The 20,270-nt window shown below is 36.0% G+C and overlaps 1 long non-coding RNA gene across 2 annotated transcripts in view; it reads right to left on the bottom strand.

Moving 5' to 3' along the window:
• LOC138111748 (uncharacterized) overlaps positions 1-20,270 on the bottom strand; it is a 137,062-nt gene that overhangs the window by 65,244 nt on the left and 51,548 nt on the right. The window contains exon 2 of one of the 2 annotated variants that reach the window (XR_011151437.1): positions 180-262. The exons of the other annotated variant lie outside the window; for it this stretch is intronic. This is a non-coding gene — a long non-coding RNA (uncharacterized lncRNA). The remainder of the gene's footprint in view (positions 1-179; positions 263-20,270) is intronic. 2 annotated transcript variants of the gene reach the window in all.

The following is a 20,270-nucleotide window of genomic DNA, read 5'->3' as shown; positions in this document are numbered from 1 at the left end:
GTTTGTTTGCTCAAATGATGTAAAATTATCTCCAGAGATTCTGCAAAGGAAGGCTATTGGTAAGGAGCAGGTATGGGGAACAGGACAACAGGCAGTACTGCAAAACTTGGAAACATTCCACTTGATATTAGGTCTCTGTTAACAATCCAGGGCTTAATGAACTTTGTACAATGAGTTACTGATGTTCCATTCCTCTTCTGGTATTACCACCAAGAACTGTTGAGCAGAATTTTTCTTTTTTCTCCTTCCTAATGAAGCTTCTCTGGAAGAATTAAGAGGAAAACAGATTTCTAAGAGCTAAAAGACCTTTACAAGTTTTTAAAATCAGCCTTTGAGATAGCGACAAAAATATAAAAAATAAGAAACTCAAGCAAAAACATTTCCCAGATAATTAAAAAAATGAACATAGTTACCACATTGATAGTGTTATGAGAAAGAGCATCTAGATCATAAAGAAGACAGATGGGCTTGAAACATGGAATAAGAAACAGATGGAGATAAAGATTTGCACATGTAAGTGAAGGAAACGTTTTTTAATGTTTAGGCAGAACAAGGGCCTCTATTTACAAGTTTTTATGGGGTGAGAGGACTGGTTGATTTGAAAAAAAAAAAAAAAGGACAGTGAGGAAGAGAATGTCCAGCTTTGAACTGATTGTGTCTTTTAGTGACATCAACCCCAGTGTCTTAAAGTTAATGTCTTTCTGATGTTTGTTTCCTATAATGAGTGATCTTAGAGATGGAAACTGATAGTCTTAGAGAGGGATATACGTTATTCAGACTGAAGAAAATTTGGGCAAAGACAGTGTGAATATCCATGGACTTTTGCTGGATTTTTTTACCATCACTGACAGGAAATGAAGCCCTAAACAACAGGTGGAGATTTCAGTTTTCATGGTCCATACACTGGCTTGAGAAATTGTCAGATAGCTCCCATTATGCAGGTAAATTTTAAGATCCAAGCACCTCTTTATATTTGCATTCTAAATATTGGCACTGAGCTATCTGATATCAAAACTACTAACACAGTAGCCATTGTCAGGGCTGAAGACTGAAAATATAAATCTTCTACAGCATTTGTATTCATCTGGTATGGAAAGCTGAAATACCATTTAATGCAATCTTCAACTGCAGGTTATTTTTCATAGTTTTTAATGAAATATGAGGATATACATTAAAAAAGATGGTAGAGAATTAGTATAAATAGTATCTTTTCCAATCGGGTTAACAATCCCACTGTCACAGGGTAAGCAATGGAAAGGAATCACTGGACCTCGCCTTGAAGTATCTGGGGTGAATTATAACTCGTGTTTCAAATTAGAAATAACATTTCAATTGTTCATAAAAGAATTATGTTACTGATGCTTTGACAAAATTAATAAAAATGGAATTTTAACTGGATCACTGTGATTGTGATACATTTTCTGGCAAAAATGTCATCTATGATTAGCACAAGGCACTGAATATGGTGGATTATCTTGCATTAGATATATCCTTCAAAAAAGTCTGGAAATTACTTCAGAAATCTTGAGAAAGTTGTTAGGAACTCATGAAGTTAGTGACAAGACAGGTCAGCCTAGGAGATAGAAGAAAACTAAGTACGAACATTCAAGAGTAGAAACATTGAAGGGTCTCACTGTGAAAAAAACCAAATAGGCAGAGCACAAATAGGCATATGCAAACATATCCCAACATTGCTGAAATGAGGGTGATCTGAATGCAAAAGACTCACCAGAGCCAGAACAGCCACTCTACTTTCAGATTATTTCAGTTTACAACTGGGAGCTTAGTTTTTCTTATTTTCTTTCCATACTTCAGCAAAAAAATGTAACCGAGAGCTTTTGTATTTCAGCTTTGTCTCTCTCAGCTTTTGTAACATGATGTGTTTGTCTCACTCTTCACTGGTGTGACACTGACACATCAAACAAAAGGGACGAGAGGAACTCTGCCATCTCACTTAATTGGGGCTGTGAATTTTAAGGCTAATCTCACAAGTGAGGTTAGAATTTTATATTCTAATATGTATCTAATCTTTCCAAACTTCCCAAAAAACTCCAGTGAAATAGTTCACATATAAATTTTTTCCAGTAAGTTCTTACTAATCGTGTGGTATCAGCCATCTGAGCTCCACATTAGTCTAACATTTCCAGAGGAACAGCAGCGGCTGATCACACCTTGTAACATAAATCAACAGAAATTCCCTCTTCTGGGAATAAGAAATGATTAGTTACTCCAAATACTTACAGGCATAGAGAAGCCTCTGGAAGTCTTCTCTAGAGAGGAACTCAGAGAAAATACTGTCATAAATACTTTTAATCCTTCTCTGAAATGTAATAGCTTTCTTTTTGTTGGCCATATAGATAGCTAAATTAGATGTGTCAACTATCTGACCATCTGTTACTTCCAAATACTCAGAGTATGAAACTGCAATAATGCATCTCTAGTTAATGTCGTATGCTGGATGAATTATATGTCCTGCTGTTGTGGAGATAATTCAGATAGAGGAGATACAGAATCTTTCCCATAAATTGCAGAGTTTGTAAACACTCAGAGCCCCTCTCATATTCCTTATACTAAATTTAGGTACTAACAGATTTCCTTATGCAAAATAATGAACAGAGGACAGTATTCTACAAAAATCAGTACAGGAATCCTATGTTTTACACTACTGAAGTCTTCAGATTCTTTCTTACTTCCAAACAGTCTTCTGAAAAATGTGAATTGCTTTGGAAGATATTATTCTATTATCTTTCAGTTTTACATATGACTTTCTAAAAAAACAGAAATGATGGTTTATGCCTATGGTAGCATGAATAAATTTACTATTCTCCATAATAAAATCTAATATATCAATCCACTATTTACAGACACTTCTGAAGGTGTCATCATACCTGTTTTCGAGGTCACCAAAAGGGAATTTCTGAGTCTGTTTTGTTCCATTCATTAGAATGGAATGTTACAAAAGTTTTTCCTTTATTTAAATTACAGCATTTAGCTTTAACATCCAAGAACTGCAAATTCTATTCCAAAAATTAAAAAAAGTCTATGCCTTTTTTTTCAAGTTTAAATTTTCAAAGTTTAAAGACTTCAGTTATGAGAAATATTCTAGGATATTAATATAATTGCAACTTTACCGCCTAATTTCAGTAAATTCAGCAATTTGCATTAATAGCAAAAAGGGCAGAATTGTGTGATAATTAACACAACTTGGCCCACAAGAAATGTAGAACAGAATATCTTTCACGAAGAAGAGTTGATTTTTTGCATAGTTTCCAGATCCAGACCTGGAAGTCTACAAACAACACACAACCTGACTAAACGGCAAACAATTCATCGAGCAGTCAGGCCCCTAAACTCCAGCATCTAGTGCCTCGTCAGATGCCTCTAGGTACAAGGGCTGTCATTTCAGAATGTGCAGGATGCCAATGGTGTATTTGACACCTACAAAAATACGTCTTGGGCACACAATGCCAAGCATAACAGACATAGATTCAAACGTTTAAGCAACAGAATCCCTTCTTGACATCACAGGATTTCACTGGCCCTCGACTGGAATTTATGTTAATTCAAATTTCACAAAACATATGGAGATATCCACTATCCTCATTTTATCTTCCACAGTGTACAATTTTCCAAGTCACTATAGTTAAAAATATAATCTTACAATTTATATGTTGAACTTTACACACATTTAATACTGATTTACATGACTGGACTAAGCATGGCTATGGAAAAGTATTTTTGAATGTGATATTTCCTTTGTAAATTATGATAGAGGAGTGGTGAAAACCATAACAGACATTGGTACAAAGATCAATTCTTATCTAAAATATTTGAGTCCACCTTGTCAAAATTCAGATAAAATTCTTCATAATCCAATTATACAGAAAAAAGCATTTATGAGAACAAATTTCATTTTTTAATAGTCTTGTAATAATCTGACATACAAAATCTTACTTATCATTATTACTTATGAATATGGTTTTGTTTTCCAGCTCTGGGACAGGATGGGTAAAGTGTTCACTATACATTAAAAAAATATAATATTAGCTTAGTAACATGTAGTAATTCAATTCCTTTCAATTATTTTCACACTCAGAAAATTAATATAATTTTAATATCACCTGCAGATAACATACTTCATAACCTGTATTTCCCCTGTAAACTGCTAATTAGTAGCAGTAGAGTAGTGAAATTAAAGATATAATATGTGATAACAAAAAACCTGATTCTCTAAAATTTTGTCAAGTTGGTTTTTTGGGAATAAGCAGAAGAATAATGGGGCAATTGCAGTAAATTCAATTGCCTGAAGTACAGCTTAAAAAACATCACAGAAAAGGTGTGTCTGTCAGAGAAGGTCTTCTAGGCCTGAAGTCAATCCTTTCAAGATGTTTGCACTTAGAAAATTGTCACATATTGGAATTTTATAACATTAAGGTCAAGCTGAAAATAGGCACAGCAAAATGTTTAAGAGTCAAGCTGATTTCAACACTTGGAAGCATCAATGACAGCATTTGCTCACAGTAATTTCCATACAAGTTAAGAGGCTGAGAATCCTTCAGAAAGCTCTATTACCAATATAAACAAATGAACTGTCTTCATACTTGTACAAAGAAAAAGCCACTGACAGATCCAACAATAGATGATGCTACATTTTCGTCATTTACAGTTACTATATTTATTCTGATTTCAAGAGTTAGAGAGGACTCTGCATATTACAGAGAACATTATTAAAGCTTGAGGATTTTCTTTAGACACATAATCTGAATATAGAATAAAGAGTAAATATAATGGATGGAACCATCTGTTACTCTGAAACGAACTCAGAAGGTTTTATTGTGTGAAAAAGGACACAAAAACTGGTTTAGGGTGTAGCTATGTTGTTGGTTTTTTTTTCTTTCCAAAGAATTTATTATTCTGCCAGATACAGACTTAGCCTTTAAGGAATTGCTTCATAAACTTAATTAAACACATTAATCCTTTAAAAGACAAATTAATGTTCTAAGTGATTGGTACAGCCAAGAGAGTTGAACTATAAATTCTGCTAAGCAGGTGTATTCCATCCTTCTATTCCTTCTTCTTTTTTTCTCCCTTTTTAATTATCTTGCTTTGATTCATGTCTTCTATATCATTTAAAATACAGGAAAATTTTATAAATTGGGAAAACTATCTTTGATTATAGCTTCTGGAATTTAAAATAATCTATTTTTGGGTCAACTGTAATTATGTGACATATTTGAAATATTAGTTGCTTCATTTAGTTGCTTCATCTTTTTATAATGAAATAAGATAGACAGTGGAAAGACCAGGATATCTTCATCTTAAGAAGATGTATTTGAAATGTTTCAGCTGGGATTCAGTTTTATTCTAACTTTAAAAAGCAAGAGAAATAAAAAGAGAGAAGGAGAGAGAAAGAGAGAAAGGGAGTAAGAGACAGAGGAGAAGGAAAAAGGAAGGAATGGACTGAGAAGAAATGAAAGTTAAAGAAAATAAGCAAAAGAAAGCAAGAAAAAAGGAAAGCAAACAAGCACAAAATAAAAGAAAGTTCTTCACAAAACTATATGACAAATCTATGACAAGCAGGTTAGAACAGTTTGAAAAAACAATGGTACACAATTCTATGGTACAATGAGAAATTAGGATTTCCAGCGAGAGTGAGTGGCTTGATGAATGTGTATTTTGTTAGGTTCTAAGCATCCTCTACAGTGATGCCTACCTTAATCAAATTGTTTTAATTTTTCAAGACTACCAAATTCAGACAGCTAAACACTAAAAATATTATATAAATTCCACAAACTGAAAAGATTTTAAAATATTGTCTTCCTCCTTTGGGCAGGTAAATAAAAAATTGTTGTTGCCTGAAACCATGTGCTTCATTATCTGTTTAGCCTGATGAGCCATCTGGGATTGCTGATCTTTCTACTACTCTCTGTGGAATTTAGCTTTTCATCTTTCCAGTTTCTGTATGGATTGAAACCTAAATTTTCAGCTAATAAGGAGAAGGTAATGCAAGTTTCTTTATCAGGTACAGTATTTTAGAAGTATTTGTGGCAGCAGGTTGTCTGATGTGCTGCTGCAGTAATCAAAATTGGTACAACTGTGAAGAAACTATTTGTTGGAAACAGGTCTGTGTTATTGAAGATCACACAGTAAAAGGAAATTGTACTGCAAGGTTTTTTTAAAAAAATAAAACTTCAGATGAAATTTCAAAAATTCATCTAATGTTTCAGAAAAATTTTCAAAATATGAAGACTAAAATAAGTGGGTTTTTTTGTTTTAAGTTCATTTCCAACCTCAAACACTAAAAAAAAAACAAAACAAAAAAAACAAACAAACAAAAAAAAAAAAAAAAAAAAACAAAAAACAAAACAAAAAACAAACAAACAAACAAAAAAAACCCCAACCCTAAAGCAGATCTTGAAAATTGTGATATTAAACAGTAGTAAAGAAAAAAATAGTTACATTTTTCCTCATCGAATAGATCCTACAAGAGATCCTGAAGCCACAAAGAATATAAACTAGCATTTTGTGTATATCTGGAACAAGCCCCACAACTCATTTAACAAATACTGGTCAAAAGAACACTTGAATATGACAATCAGTTTTTATATCCTGGACTAATGGTCAGAGTCTTTTGTGGTCACAGTCATATGTCCTTGGAGCAGTATAAAGGAAACTCTGTGAGAAACCTCCTCCTCATTTCAAAGGGATCACAGTGGTTAAGATTCTTACAACAAAAGAACGAGAGCAAATATAATTCTGTAACTATCCAGGGAATCTGCTCCACAGAAAACAGTGGGTATGAAATGTCATTGTCTTATAAAGCATATTTTATGCCTGTTTATGACTATTAGCATGCAGCAACACTCACATGTATATGTTCATGAACAAGTTCATACTTCTACAGCTTTTAGATGAAGAGAGTCCAATAAGAAAACTTTTAAGAAAAGTCACAAAAACTGTTTTTGAAAATGTCATATTGTTTATAAGATACTCCCAGTTTCCATGAAGGTAGAGATTTAAAGGAAGTTTGCATTTGTCCCTCAGCCTCCATCAATAAACATAGTAGTACAAATGCTTTAACATCTTAATAATTGCCAGGCTAAATTAACGGGGTGATAGTGTTTTGATTTATGATTTGGAGGCCCGTTCTCTGTGCTGGCCTTCAGGAAGATTGAGCTGTCTCCCATATTCCCTGAAAGTGAGTCAATGACTGTTTATTCATTCCCTTGATTAGAAGGCTGCCCTGAAGCCAAACACAAGAGGCTGCTATAATAAATGAAAGACTCATATGCTTTGTTTTGCTTTCTGGATTTAGTGCTAAACATTAAAAGGAATTGGAGATTGATTTTTGTGCATGGACAAGTGCCAGATGAAACATCAAGCAAGTGAACAGCCTTCTTCATAGAAACAAGCCCTGTTAGTATGAGATGCCAGAGACATAGCTGCGGCTTAACTGCTGCTATTGAGCTATTTGGAGGGGTTTTTTTAAATGTCTCATCAACTGTTGAGTTGACACCTGCTCAACTGAGTAGCCATTTTGGTAGAAAATAATGAGTGATAAATTACCTTTCTGCACTAATAATCATGTTCTCTTTTTCAGACACTGAGAGAAGAGTACATGAACATTCAGTTTTATTTTGCTCCTGTGCCTTAAAAGTGTTAAGGAAACTTCCCAGTGTGACCATTCACGAGATGCTCTGGCTGTCACACTCCCAACACCAGAGACTTTGTGTGCTGGGACCAAAGCCCCTTCACCTCATGGACAGCTCCAGTGATCCAACGGGTCTGTACTTGACTCCCCACACACCCCAGTCACACACTCAGACTAGGTTTCCTCACCAGCTCCACTCAGGTTTCCCACAGCAGTCTCAGACGTCTCGTTCCATAAAACAATTTATTCATGATGTAGTAACACAGAAACAGCCTGAGCTGGTACCTCTGAGGAGGACCCCAAACAAAGGGCCCATGGACTTTTACCCCCTCACAGTCTAAGCCCACGCAAATCTTGATCACTCCTCCTCCCAAGTCGTCAGCTCCTGCTGTGTCTCCCAGTGTCCATTCACCCAGCTGGCCCTTTGGTATGCAAAGGTTGGCAGTTCATGGCCTCTTGTCTCGGGCTCCCACCCAGAGCTCAACCTACACCTCAATCTGCATCAGTTTGCAAACTGAGCTACCCGCAACAGATTATTCAAAAAAGGAACACACGTGAATATACAGGAGGTGGAAGAATGAAAGATAGATAGATAAATTGTTAATACATTAATGCTTTGATATTACTATCTTCCTGTCCCTTCCTCCACCAATTGGTGCTGTAGAGGTGCATCACAAACTGATTTTTCAGATCTTACCTTCTCTCTACTCCTGATGTGGGATGTTTTTTTTCTCTGGCAGAGCAAGAAAGTTGTTTCAGCAGCAGCTGACAAATTGGCCAATAATGTGGGTAATAAACACAGTCAGTAGTCATTTCTCCATGCTGCAATTTACCTGTCAAGTTTGAAAAGACCCTTTTCCCATGTTCTGGAACTCAGAAACACATTGAGTAACTTTTGCTAATGGAGTCTCTGCCTAAAATGAATCCAAAATGGATCAATCAATTGGTAAGCAAATTGCCTGAACCTGAGGAAGATGCTTACCCCTCAAAAACTGTAAGAAATTTTAGGGAAAAGGAATTGTAAGGAAACAAAGGAATTATTCTCTATAATAAAAGACTGGACCTTCACCAAAAATTCTCTAGTATGGTATATTCAGGAGATCTTATTCTGCTGAAGTAACTAGGATACCTGGAGGCTTAGTGAAAGGGTGTCTTTGAGAATTACAGGACTCCAACTTTTCTTGAAAAATAAAGACAGATGCCAACCAGCTAAAAAGAAGAAATTTTTTTTTACGTGAGAAAAAACAGCCAGTGAAAAGCGGTTTATGGAATGTCAGGACTTTTAGGAAGAGAAAAGCAGGAGTGACTTGCACTGAGCTTTCAAAAACAGGCATGTGTCATTTGCAAATTAGCAGCATGCAGTTACAAAGCAGGACTCTATTCCCTGTATAGCTACATAAATGCAAAGATCCCAATTAGGCCTTGGAGTTTACCTGGTCGATAGTGAAAGTCTCAGTATAACTCTTTGATCAGTCCTCTAGCATGACAGTACATTCTGAATTCAGATTTCCCCAGCTGCATTTATTCTGTTACTTATTGATGTGGCACTACTTTAGAGCTGTTGACCACTTTCTTTGAGCACTCCTCATACATGAGACTCTTTCTCATATTTTCCAAATCAAATAGCCTTTTTACTTTTCTTTTAATGTATAAATGCGCTAATAGACTGACAGTTTTCAGGAATGGAAAGGCTTGCTCTCTTACTTTTTTATTCCTTCTTGGGCTGCAAGCACAACATTTTTTACAAAGTAATGGATCTAAAAGGCACTCATCACATCCATTATATCAGATGTATAAAGAAATACAAGAAATTAGAACTTCAAATTAATATTTTACAGAAATTAATTTAATAGAATATTTTTAGGAATATATTTCCATGTCTGACAATTAAAATTCTTCTCCTTTCACAATTATAGAATTAAAGATTTTCTATGCACTTGTAAATCAACAAATTACAATTGTCCACAATGAAAGATATTAGATTTTTTATTCAAGATAATTCCCCACTTTGTTTAGACAGAAAGATCATAAGATTTGATCATGCTTTCTTTAACTTGCTGCAATGTTTCCAGCCTAATGTTATTAACATTACTCTTAGTTAAAATGTTCTGGGATCAATTAGGAGCCATACTCTTGACTAATGAGTTTTTGGTCAATTGTTCAATCATATTTTGGTATTTGTGCCCATCATTGTACCTAGGGTATTGTGGGCATCATCTTTACAAAGCAGATTGGAAATGTTATATTGCAAGGGTATGTCATTGAATGCTTGATGTATTCTTACCAGTTTCTAGAAAACACTATGTTTAATGAAGGCATATATTCTTTGAAACATCTGTCTAGTCTTTCAGTTTGTTTTAACTTTTCAGAGGAAAGCTACTTAAGGGAACCTAGAATACATGTCAAAGAGAGATTAAAGAGCTGATGCTGGACCCCACACCACCAGTTGAGGGTGTGCACATGGTAGAAAGAAAGCAAGGATTATGCAAGGAAATGGGATGGATAGTAAGCACAGGGAAATAGAGAAGTAGAGAAGGGTTATCAGAGAGTTTTAGAAGGTAAAGAGCCACCTGTGTGCTGGAACTTAGAAATCCTTCTGTGAGTGGCATCATCTAATAAAATTACATGTCTAATTTCCACTTTCACACCACTGCTTCTGATAACTTTGAAATAAAAGCACCTGAACATTTTCTAGTATAAACCATAACTTGTATTAAAATAAATTAAATCACAGGTTCAGTCTATCCTAGGTTTGATCTGAACTGATTTAGCTCGGGTGCCTTACAGTATAAGGTTTTGTAAATTAGGTCTTTTCTTCATGAACTTAGAGCAGTTTACTAGGATCTATGCACTAGATAAGCAGGGCCATGCTTGACATTCTGGAGTGTTTTCTTTTTGTCCTCCCTGGAAAAATTTATTTCTTTAAAATTTCAATATTTCTTTAAAATCGTTTCATGTTACAGAGAAAATATTAACCCTGTTGCAGGCAATGAGATTATCACTATTCCTTTGAAGAAAAGCAACTTTCTAGTTCATGAGATATTGCTGATATGTCTGCTCACTGGTTCATTGAACTCTTGGCTTCTAAGTTAAAAATAGAACAAGACTAATAATTAGAAACAATTTATGATTAGTTTCAGCACTAGTATTATTTTTACTTGCTTTATTTCAGCAAAGGAAAAACAATTTCAATAATTTTTCGCTTACACAAAAGTAATATTAAAAAAGCACCAAATGCCAAAGAACATATCATAATCTTTTGCTGGCATTGTCAGGAAGACTTCAGGGATTCATAGTCTTTTTCTGACTCCATAGAAAATTGACGATAAAAATAAGTTGCATGAATGGAGCAGTATCAGATAATTCTTTTTTTGCTGCTGTTCATTAGTACATGGAAGGGACTTGGTTCTCACAGTTGATTTAACACCCTTCATGCTCATTAAATGCAAGAACTCTATCTTCAGGAACTCATCATTATTGTAATCACTATTAAGTTCAAGTCATTAAAAAACTTGCAAAATATTAGTTTGCTACCTTTTCAAACCCATCTCAAGGAAACACCATCTCACAATGCTTCTTGTTGATTCTTTCAAGGGAATAAATATGTCTTCATATCCTTGTTTTAACAGCTGCTGATAACAAGATAAAAGTCTGGTAAATTGCTAAGAAGAGGAAAAGGAAATACGAGTCAAAGCCTTTGACCTCAAAGATGCTGCTTCAAATTCAGTCTCAAAGAGTACTGACTGAAAGTTATTATCTCCTAATGACTGTTCAGCTTATGTAAACTTGGTTGTGTGCATCTCTCTCTGAGTTCCTGGTAAGTAAACAGCAGCAGCAGAATTAAACCCCGATGAATCCTCTACAAAGGTCAAATGTATAACAAATCATGGAGATAAAAACCCACTGTCAACCATAAACCCACTTTTTAAAGCAATGATTTGAAATGATGTTGAAGAAAATGAGGTAAAACTGAACAAAAAGGATAAAACATGGACTGTAGTTAAACAGGACATAGTATAAGCAACACCAGTGTCTAGATCACCAGACCATTATCTTACATTAACATGACTAAGATTTTTTTATATTTGAAAGAACTAATGAGTTACTTACCTCAGCTTGTTTTCCCTTATATTTGCATGAGACAAAATCACTCAATATATCACCATGTGTGATAAATCTAGATTTCTGATAGAGAATTTTTTAGCCTGTTCTATTCCTATTCAGCAAAACATTGTTTTTTTCATCATTCCCACTAACTTGGAGCAACCCACTCTTAATAATCCCTTAATCACAGTTTTCAAACCATGTGGTGACAAACATGAAATTTCAGGTGTCTGTATCTACAAAAATCAAAATGTTCACTCTAGGTGAAAGGGACTAATTTCATAGTACTTTTGCCTTCATATATGAACTGATATCTGGACTTGAGAACTACAAATAACTATTTGTCTGTCTGAGAAAATTTGACAGTAACAGTTATAGAGCCAAAAGGATGATCTGTTCTCTCCTCCAATTCTGTGTTTATTGTCCTATTTGCATCTAAAAGCTATATTGAACAGTGGGGAAAGAATTCATAAACTCAGTCCTGCTAAATCTCACAATTCTTCAGAAAACCCTAAGTGCAAATCTTATCCAGCGCTTTAAAAATTTTACAAAGTTAGTAGCTTTTATGGCTTTGATGACAACCAGTGAAAGTTACTGCATGACTTCTTGAGTGTTCTTTTGTTTCTTTTCTTTTATTCCTTAACAATTCTTTGCAAGTCTTGTCAAGATACATCTTAAGTACTTTGTTATTTTCTGGGAAGAGGGAGAAAGGAGAAATGCCCACATGTTTTTTCCTTTTTTCCCTCCTTTCTTTCCCTCCCCCCTTTCTTTTTCTCTCCTTGGTAAATTGATAATATTATGTAGAGAATAACATCCTGAGAAGTAGCTCTTAGCCATAGGAAATAAAGTTTTATAAGAAACAAGGGAGACGAGAAGAGCATTATATGACTGTTGGCATTACAGCTTGGACTAAGAGCAAAGTGATGTTCTTGAGCTAAAACTACTTTACAGTCTTATGGCATTTGTCCTTCTGGAGCTTTAGCTGTTCAACACATCCAGTAGCAGGGCCTCTTAAGTCCACTGCATGCAGGTAAGTGGAAAGACTTTTTTTAGACTGACTTATGAATCAATGTGAACTCAAGAACAGCTCTGAAATCCTGAATTAACCCCTAGTTCTAATTATTAAACTGCTTTATTTCCCACCTGTAGTCAAAGATCAAGACATTGAAAAGAGCTAACTTTGTGCATCATACAAAGAATTGCTGTCCTTAGCTCATCTATTGCACTGGACATTTCAATATTTCATATGTTTCTTGTTTCTCTAAATACTCTGGCATTGCTTGCTCTTGTTTCTTCCCTAGCTCCCTTCTGCATCCTTTGGAAATGACTGGGAATACGTGTGACAGTTATTTTTCTGTAGGGTATCATACTGTCTCCTTAAGCAGCTGAGCCATGGATGATACAAAGAAAAAACATGATTTTATATCCTAGTTTCTAAGGTAGTTCAGGGTCTTAGCAACACAGGAGGAGAGAGATATGACCTAACTCATCTGTCCCTAAATTTCCACTTGGTATTGCTACAAGTGCTGATAATTTTGGCAGTGCAGAAGTTGATGACTCTGCTGAATGCCAGGAAGGAATCCACAGGAAACAGTATAGAGAGAGGTGCTGATTATGCAGTTAGTACTTAACAAACACAAGATACAATGCTTTGTGATTTGGAACCAGTGGGTCAAAGCCAGAGGGTGTTTGACACCAGGATTAATTTCAGGGATTAATACCAGGGATATCAGACATAAATATTAGGGTTATGCTGTTTGATGATGACCAACAGAAAATGACATCTAACACATTAAAGAAATGAGGCAAAAGCAAAATTTAGAAGGGTAAAAAGGTCATGCTCTTGCAGACTTCCAAGTTCCTGGTTTCCGTTACATTTTTATTATTATAATTTTTACATGACTGTAGCTGGATGTCTCATTTTGAAAGCTGAAGAAAAAGTTTCTAGCTGCAGTCAGACAGGAAACCCTCCTCCCACAAGCTCAACAATGCCTCATAAAAATATCAGGTCACAGATTAAAACAGAATGACTTTAAAGTTCAAAAATAACAAGTCTTGCCTCAGTATGTCTGGCATTAAAAATAGGTTTTAACCTGCTTAAGATGGAAAGATAATATTATTTCTATTCTCAAGTTATTTTTCTTTCTCCTTTTGATCTAAAGTAGAAAATTGACTTTAAGTATTTACTAGAGACAACCAAACCGTGTCTAATGGACCTTTTTGGCTAGCCATACTAATTTGTAATAATTTTTTATATATGAATGATAAAAGTCCAAAGAATAACTCACAATTCTAATTGGTGACATTTTTAATATTTCTTATTTTATCGTGTGGTACTAGTATGCATCCTCACAAGCTCTAGATGCCACTTTGAATTTTCAGCCAAGTCTTCTGCTAGACTGCACTTGAATAAGGTTTACAAGAAGACTTTGAGGTCACTGGGTCTGTGTATGAACATAGACCACAACTTTTACAAAAACAAGAAACATATTTTTCATGTAAAAAAACACCCCAAAACAAATCCAACTTTAGATTTTTAACTGAAAAATTTTACCTAATAGAAAAGGTGAGTCACTGACATTAGGAAATATATTTTCAATATCTACTCTCCCTTCCTATTTGCAGATTGTCCATTTTCACAAATGTGTCCATGGTTTAAGGACTGATGTATCCTGTAATCCACCTTTCAAACTGTAATAGCTATAAATCCGTATCTCAGCACTGTAACTAGCCCTCAAAGCCTCATGGCCTATTTTTGGATTCCTGATTCAACACATTTTTTTTATATTAGACTAAATATTTTATAGAATGTTTCTTTCCTGGGCTAGATTTTTTTTTGTTGTAGTGAATGTCTGTGGATACAAAAATGCTGTTAACAAGAAATTTTCCTGCTTCTTTCTAAGCCCGTGAGATATTTTTCTCTCTCATGAAGATATTAGTAGAGTTCTGTAAACTATGAACACCTGCGACCTTGCAGAGCCTTGTTTATGGTACAGTAGAAAAATATTTTGACAATGGATGTTTTAGGATTTTAGCCAATCAACCCAGGGGGTGGCTGATCCTTTGTCCAATTAGACTATGAAGAAAAAAGTCTATAAAAGAGTTTGTAAAATAGTTAAATAAATCAATCTTGCTGCACAATTCCTGCCTGCTGGATCTCTCTGCTCTCCTCCCTACGGCTGCGGGATACAGTAATAAATGACCAAGTGCAAAGTAGACACAGCTCCAGGGGAATCTGAATATTGAGGCAGCTGCCTCTCTGTCTTCATTCTTGCAATGTCAAAAGTGCAGGTGGTCCCTCAAACTCTATTATCTCAGTATCATGATAGTCACCCAAACTACTGCTAGTACTTCATCCTCAAGTATAGGACATGGCAACATGTCTCGTCTTCTCTTGCAGCACAAAAGTGGGGTTTTTTTTGTCCTTGTACAATTATTTTCAGTGTCCTTCTACCACTGCTGAAACAAATCACTCTCCCAGTCACCTCTGAAAGATCGGAAAGAAATTAGGAATCTACAATAACATTCTGAGAGCTGCCAGTGCTGCAACACATTGCGGAGATTCTCTGGGTTCCCATCAGGCCCAGTGTAGGAGTGTAGCTTTGTTCATCTGATTGTCAATCTGACAAGACTGAAAACACATCTGATTGGAAATTCACTGCAAAATCTCCCAACAATTGCTCTAATAACTTAACCCTTGATGTTTTTTCCTGTTGCTGAATGTTCCTAACTCAGGTGTATATGACTTTCCTAATCACTCGATTGTCTTCAGGGTAAGGATATTACCAGCCATAAACATTTTAGAAGAGGCAGTAAATTAAACCTCATTGCTTTAACTGACCTAATCTTTAAATAGGGAGATTTGAAGCAGAATTAGCAAGCAGAATAAGACCTAGGCAGTTGAGTAAAAAGGCTTCCTCTTTCAAGTTTGAATCTGAGTCCCTACACCCTGGCACTTCAGGGAGAGAAAGTGCTAAACGGGTGGGAGTGACCAGAACAGTGTGACATTTTTTTGTGTTCTCCTACACCTACCCATTTGAAGGTTATAGAACACTGCCGAGAGCTGTGATGCTCTGACAAACTTGTAAATGTGTAGGCTTTACTGTGTTTCACCCTTTAGTAGCTATTTTAATGATCCTGAAACTTAACTCCTTGTATTAAATTTTGTACTATTTCTTATCATAATAATTATTAATTTTCACATACTGGTAAAATAAGTATTTCAGATAACCAACACAAATTCCAGTTTTGTCTTAGGCTGAAGAACAAATGGTTAGGGAAGGAGGAAAAACTTTAAGTTGATTCATTTTAGATGATGCATAACATGTACAGTGACAAGGACACATTAAGTAGGAGACAATTTTTTCAAATGTGTCACTCCAAAGAGATGACTCAGATACTCAGTTAGGTTGCTCTTTAACTGCCATTCTAAGCCACAGCCTAAAATCACAGCATGCATGGTTACAACCTTCGCACCTTAACATACTGACAAGATCCTGACAGCTTCCTTTTTGAAAAGTTTAATACCTTTTCCACCTACTAGTAAAAAAAAGCATCGAAGGAAACTGAAAAAAAAAATAATATAGAAATATGAGAAAGTTCACTTGTACAAGACTATGAGCTACACCAAATTGTCACAGTGGAAAAGCATATATGGCTTTCAAAGGAAATTAAATTTCTTATTTTGTTCAATTAGCGTTTGATCTATGTGCCTCCTTCCATAAAGAAATGTAGTTTTTTTCAAACAGGGCTGCCTTCAGTAGGGCCTGACTTGTTTTCCTCTGAAAAAAGAAAAAATGTTTCTTACTTGAAGATCATAGTAACACTGGCCAATTAGAACTGCTTAGGCAACCAGTCAAAATTACTGAGATTGGCTCCATGCTTTCAGAAATCAGGGAATCCTCGAATAGCTCAGATTGAGAGGGACCCCTAAGGATCATCAAGTCCAGCTGCCTGCTCTTTTAGTTCTGCCTAAAACAAAACCATATGACTAAGGTTGTTGATCAGGTGCTCCTTGAATACTCCAGTTCAGTGACGGACCACTCTCTCAGTGTAGAACCTTCTATGTCCAGTCGAAACCTCCCCTGGGTAATGAACCTTGCAGATTCATTCCATTCTCTCAGGTCCAATCACTGTCACCACAGCATCTTCACCTCCATTGCCCCCTCGAGGAAGCAGTAGGTGCCATGAGATCACCCTTCAGTCTCCTCCAGGCTGAACAAGCCTATTGACCTCAGATGCACCTTGTAGACCTTTCACAATCTTGGCTGCCCTCCTTTGAACACACTAATAGTTTAACGCTTTTGTTATACTGAGGTGCCCAAAACTGCACAGAGGACTTGAGATGTGGCCACACGAGTGCAGTACAGGGTGGGACAATCATCTCCCTCGACTGGTGGGCAATGCTGTTCCTGATGCACCGTTACAGTCATGTTCAACTTGCCATCAGCCCAAAACCACAGATCTCTTTCTGTGGGGCTGCTTTCCAGCCTTTTCTCCCCTTCTTTATATGTATAAGCAAGATTACTCTATCTCAGGTGAAAAATGCAGCACTTTCTGTTAAATTTCATACAACTGGTAATTATCCAACTTTCTAGTCTTTCCAGGTTTCTTGAGGGACTCTTGAGTCCACAGCTTCTCCTAATTCAGTATCAACACTCATTACAGTTTACTTCTAAATCTCCCCTACAGCTCTCCCAGTTACTTATTATTAGCAAGCTCTTTTATTTGAAATTGCAGTCCACCTGCTCATGAAATGTTAAAAAATAAAATTTTTAAAAAGTCTGGAATTCTCTTTGGGCTCATCTCACAGCACATTGCTCCATGTGTGAGTACACAGATGAGCTTGACAATTAATGAGAATTTAGTAAAATTGCAATTCCATTGCTAGCACTAAGCTTTCCCACCTTTTCTGGTGGAACAGAAAGTTTTCATATTTTGTCAATGTGCTGAATTACTTACTGCTTTACAGTTTAATTTCAGCAAGAGGACTCAGCATGATTGCTTCCCACTATTTATAAGTATCAATAAACATGCTTGGAAAAGTGGCATGAGGCAGGAATAACCCTTACAATCACAAGCTACATTATTGTGGACCTTAGCTTGGTCACAGCTTTCCTTTCAGTACAGTAGGAGCTGGAGCACATTTGTGTTGCCTATCATGTGACTCCATATCTTTGACCTATAAATCACAATGTGTCTCTGAACAGAACTTTACAACCTCTGCACTGCACAGGTTCTTCCATAGCACAGAGTAGTGTGCAGGGTCTGGCCCTCAAATCTCTGTGGTTCCACTCCCTGTCTTGTAAAAGAAAACCAAAATTGGTTGCTGTGAATCTGAATTTGTTAAATATTTCTAGCATGCTTTAAATCTGGGAAAGTTTTTACACTGTCATTTATTTATTATCCTTGCCAGAAACCAGTGTTCTGTTTTCCAATAGCCATGCCCCTATGCTCTACATAGACATATGCAGTGGAAAAAGAAACCAGCTGTGTATTACCCACTTCCAAACACCTTGCTGGAGAAATCAGCAATAAAATCACTGTAATGAATATTCTTACTCCACCCTCCATTTCCATGTCAGTGAGCATTTAAGGTTTACTTGGGAGAAGAATTCTATTTGCCTTACGTATCCTAGAACCTTCTTATTTATTTTTTAAGTCAAATAACTCTCCTTTGAACCTTGAATGTTCCCCAGTCCTGAACCAGACAGTCTTGCAAAATAGGCCAGTCAATCATGTTCTCTTTCTCATTGTGGGTAGGGGTAGAGGGAGAATAGAAAAACCTTCTGTCACTAAATCCTTTCCACCCACAGGCAAAAAGTCTTCACCCAATTAACTAACACCAGGTGCACACTTGAATGCATCAGAGGTATGTGGTATACTTACTGGCTCTGTTTCTAACTTGGCAGACAGACATGAAACATGCCCCTGATTTAGCCTGTTTTATTGGACCTGCAGTGGAGGGTGTCTACCCACTCAAGAAAAAAATTTTAGGCGTTTCTGTGCAAATAATGAATGTCTGACCATGCCAGACCCAGCATATCCTGTGCATTAAAAGGACTATCCTTTCTTATGAACTGATTTGTCAAGATCAACCAGTGGCAGCAGCACATTGCAAAACAAAAAGTATCAGCCGTGAGTGACCAGCATTTTGTGTAAATATGCAGCATTTTGTGCTGCATATGTAGAGAGTACCAGAGTCCATCTCCATAGTGGGGTATAGACTACCAGGTTCCCCCCAGATTTGACTTCTCCCTCATATATTTTTGCTCTGACAACTTTTGTTACCAGATAAAATATTTTTAAAAGTCTGGCCAAAAGAATTCCAGGCATACACATGTCAACCTCTGCCTACAACTGATGTAGCTCTTCAGGAGCCTGAAAATCCATCAGTTCAATTTTTATCTTAGAGAATTTTGAAGAACCAAACATTCCTGAAAATCAGATGGTAACATTTGTAAACCTAGCCTGAGTACAAAGAAATGGAGACATTCGGGATTAACAAAAAACTGTATTTTCTCCTCGATGTTCTTGTTCTTTATTAATATCTCACAAGCGAAGTGAAAGCTGACAAAATTTGTGAGTTATTTCCCTGATCTCTGTGATAGCCAAACTCTTTCATGTAAAGTGCCTGGTTTATTTTCTTGTAGCAAAGCAGCTTAACCTATAGTGCTGCAACAAGTATGTGCAAGTCTTTACAGTTACTACACAACTGAACCACTTAAATAACTAAAATCTTATAATTCAGGATTTCTACCTAATATTGGTAAAAAGAACTTTCTCCTTCTTCTAAGGCACTTAGAAGCATATGGACTAGAAGAGAAGTTATAGCAACTGAATATAGCCAACAAAATGAGATGTTTAAGTGATAAAATTGTATCAGCTGTGGAGTTTCCCATTCCCATTCCCAACTAAGTTGCCCCATCCCGGGGATACAAATTTATTAAGCTATTACTGTTATTCTTTGAAATATTTTCTCTGTTACTTTATGGTACCTGAGAATACCAAAGCCAAAACAGAAGCCAATATCCTAATTCTTCAATCTAGTCACTTGAGAGAGATATGAATCTCTACTTGCCTGTAACTTGAACTTGACCTTCCTAGTGGTCTACAACCTCCCTTAAATCATCAGCCTCCCCTTTTTTCTCTCTAACATGAAGATATCGAGGACTATGTTTTAAAATTTCAAAAACTTAAATTCACACAATCATTTTTTAAAAAAATTGTGTCTCTCAGATGAACTGAGTCCAATACAACCCAAACTACTGTGCTGTCTGAAATTAAAATACAAACCACACTGCATGTATATCTATCCTCCTGCAGGTTCTCCTAAAGAGATTCTAATCTTTGTCTTTAGAACAGAAGAACACAGGATCATCTCAAAGATCAATCCAGTCTAGAACACTGCCATCCACCAGAACAAGGCATGTGGGCCCAGGAAACATATTAAAAGTAGGGCAAGAATAGAGTAATGCTTCCATGGCATAAAATCCTACACTGTGGAGATTTTACT

This window comes from Aphelocoma coerulescens, chromosome 5 (genome assembly GCF_041296385.1).
Source record: "Aphelocoma coerulescens isolate FSJ_1873_10779 chromosome 5, UR_Acoe_1.0, whole genome shotgun sequence".
NCBI lineage: Eukaryota > Metazoa > Chordata > Aves > Passeriformes > Corvidae > Aphelocoma > Aphelocoma coerulescens.
The sequence above is the reverse complement of the archived record's forward strand: the minus strand, read 5'-3'. Positions and strand labels throughout refer to the sequence as shown.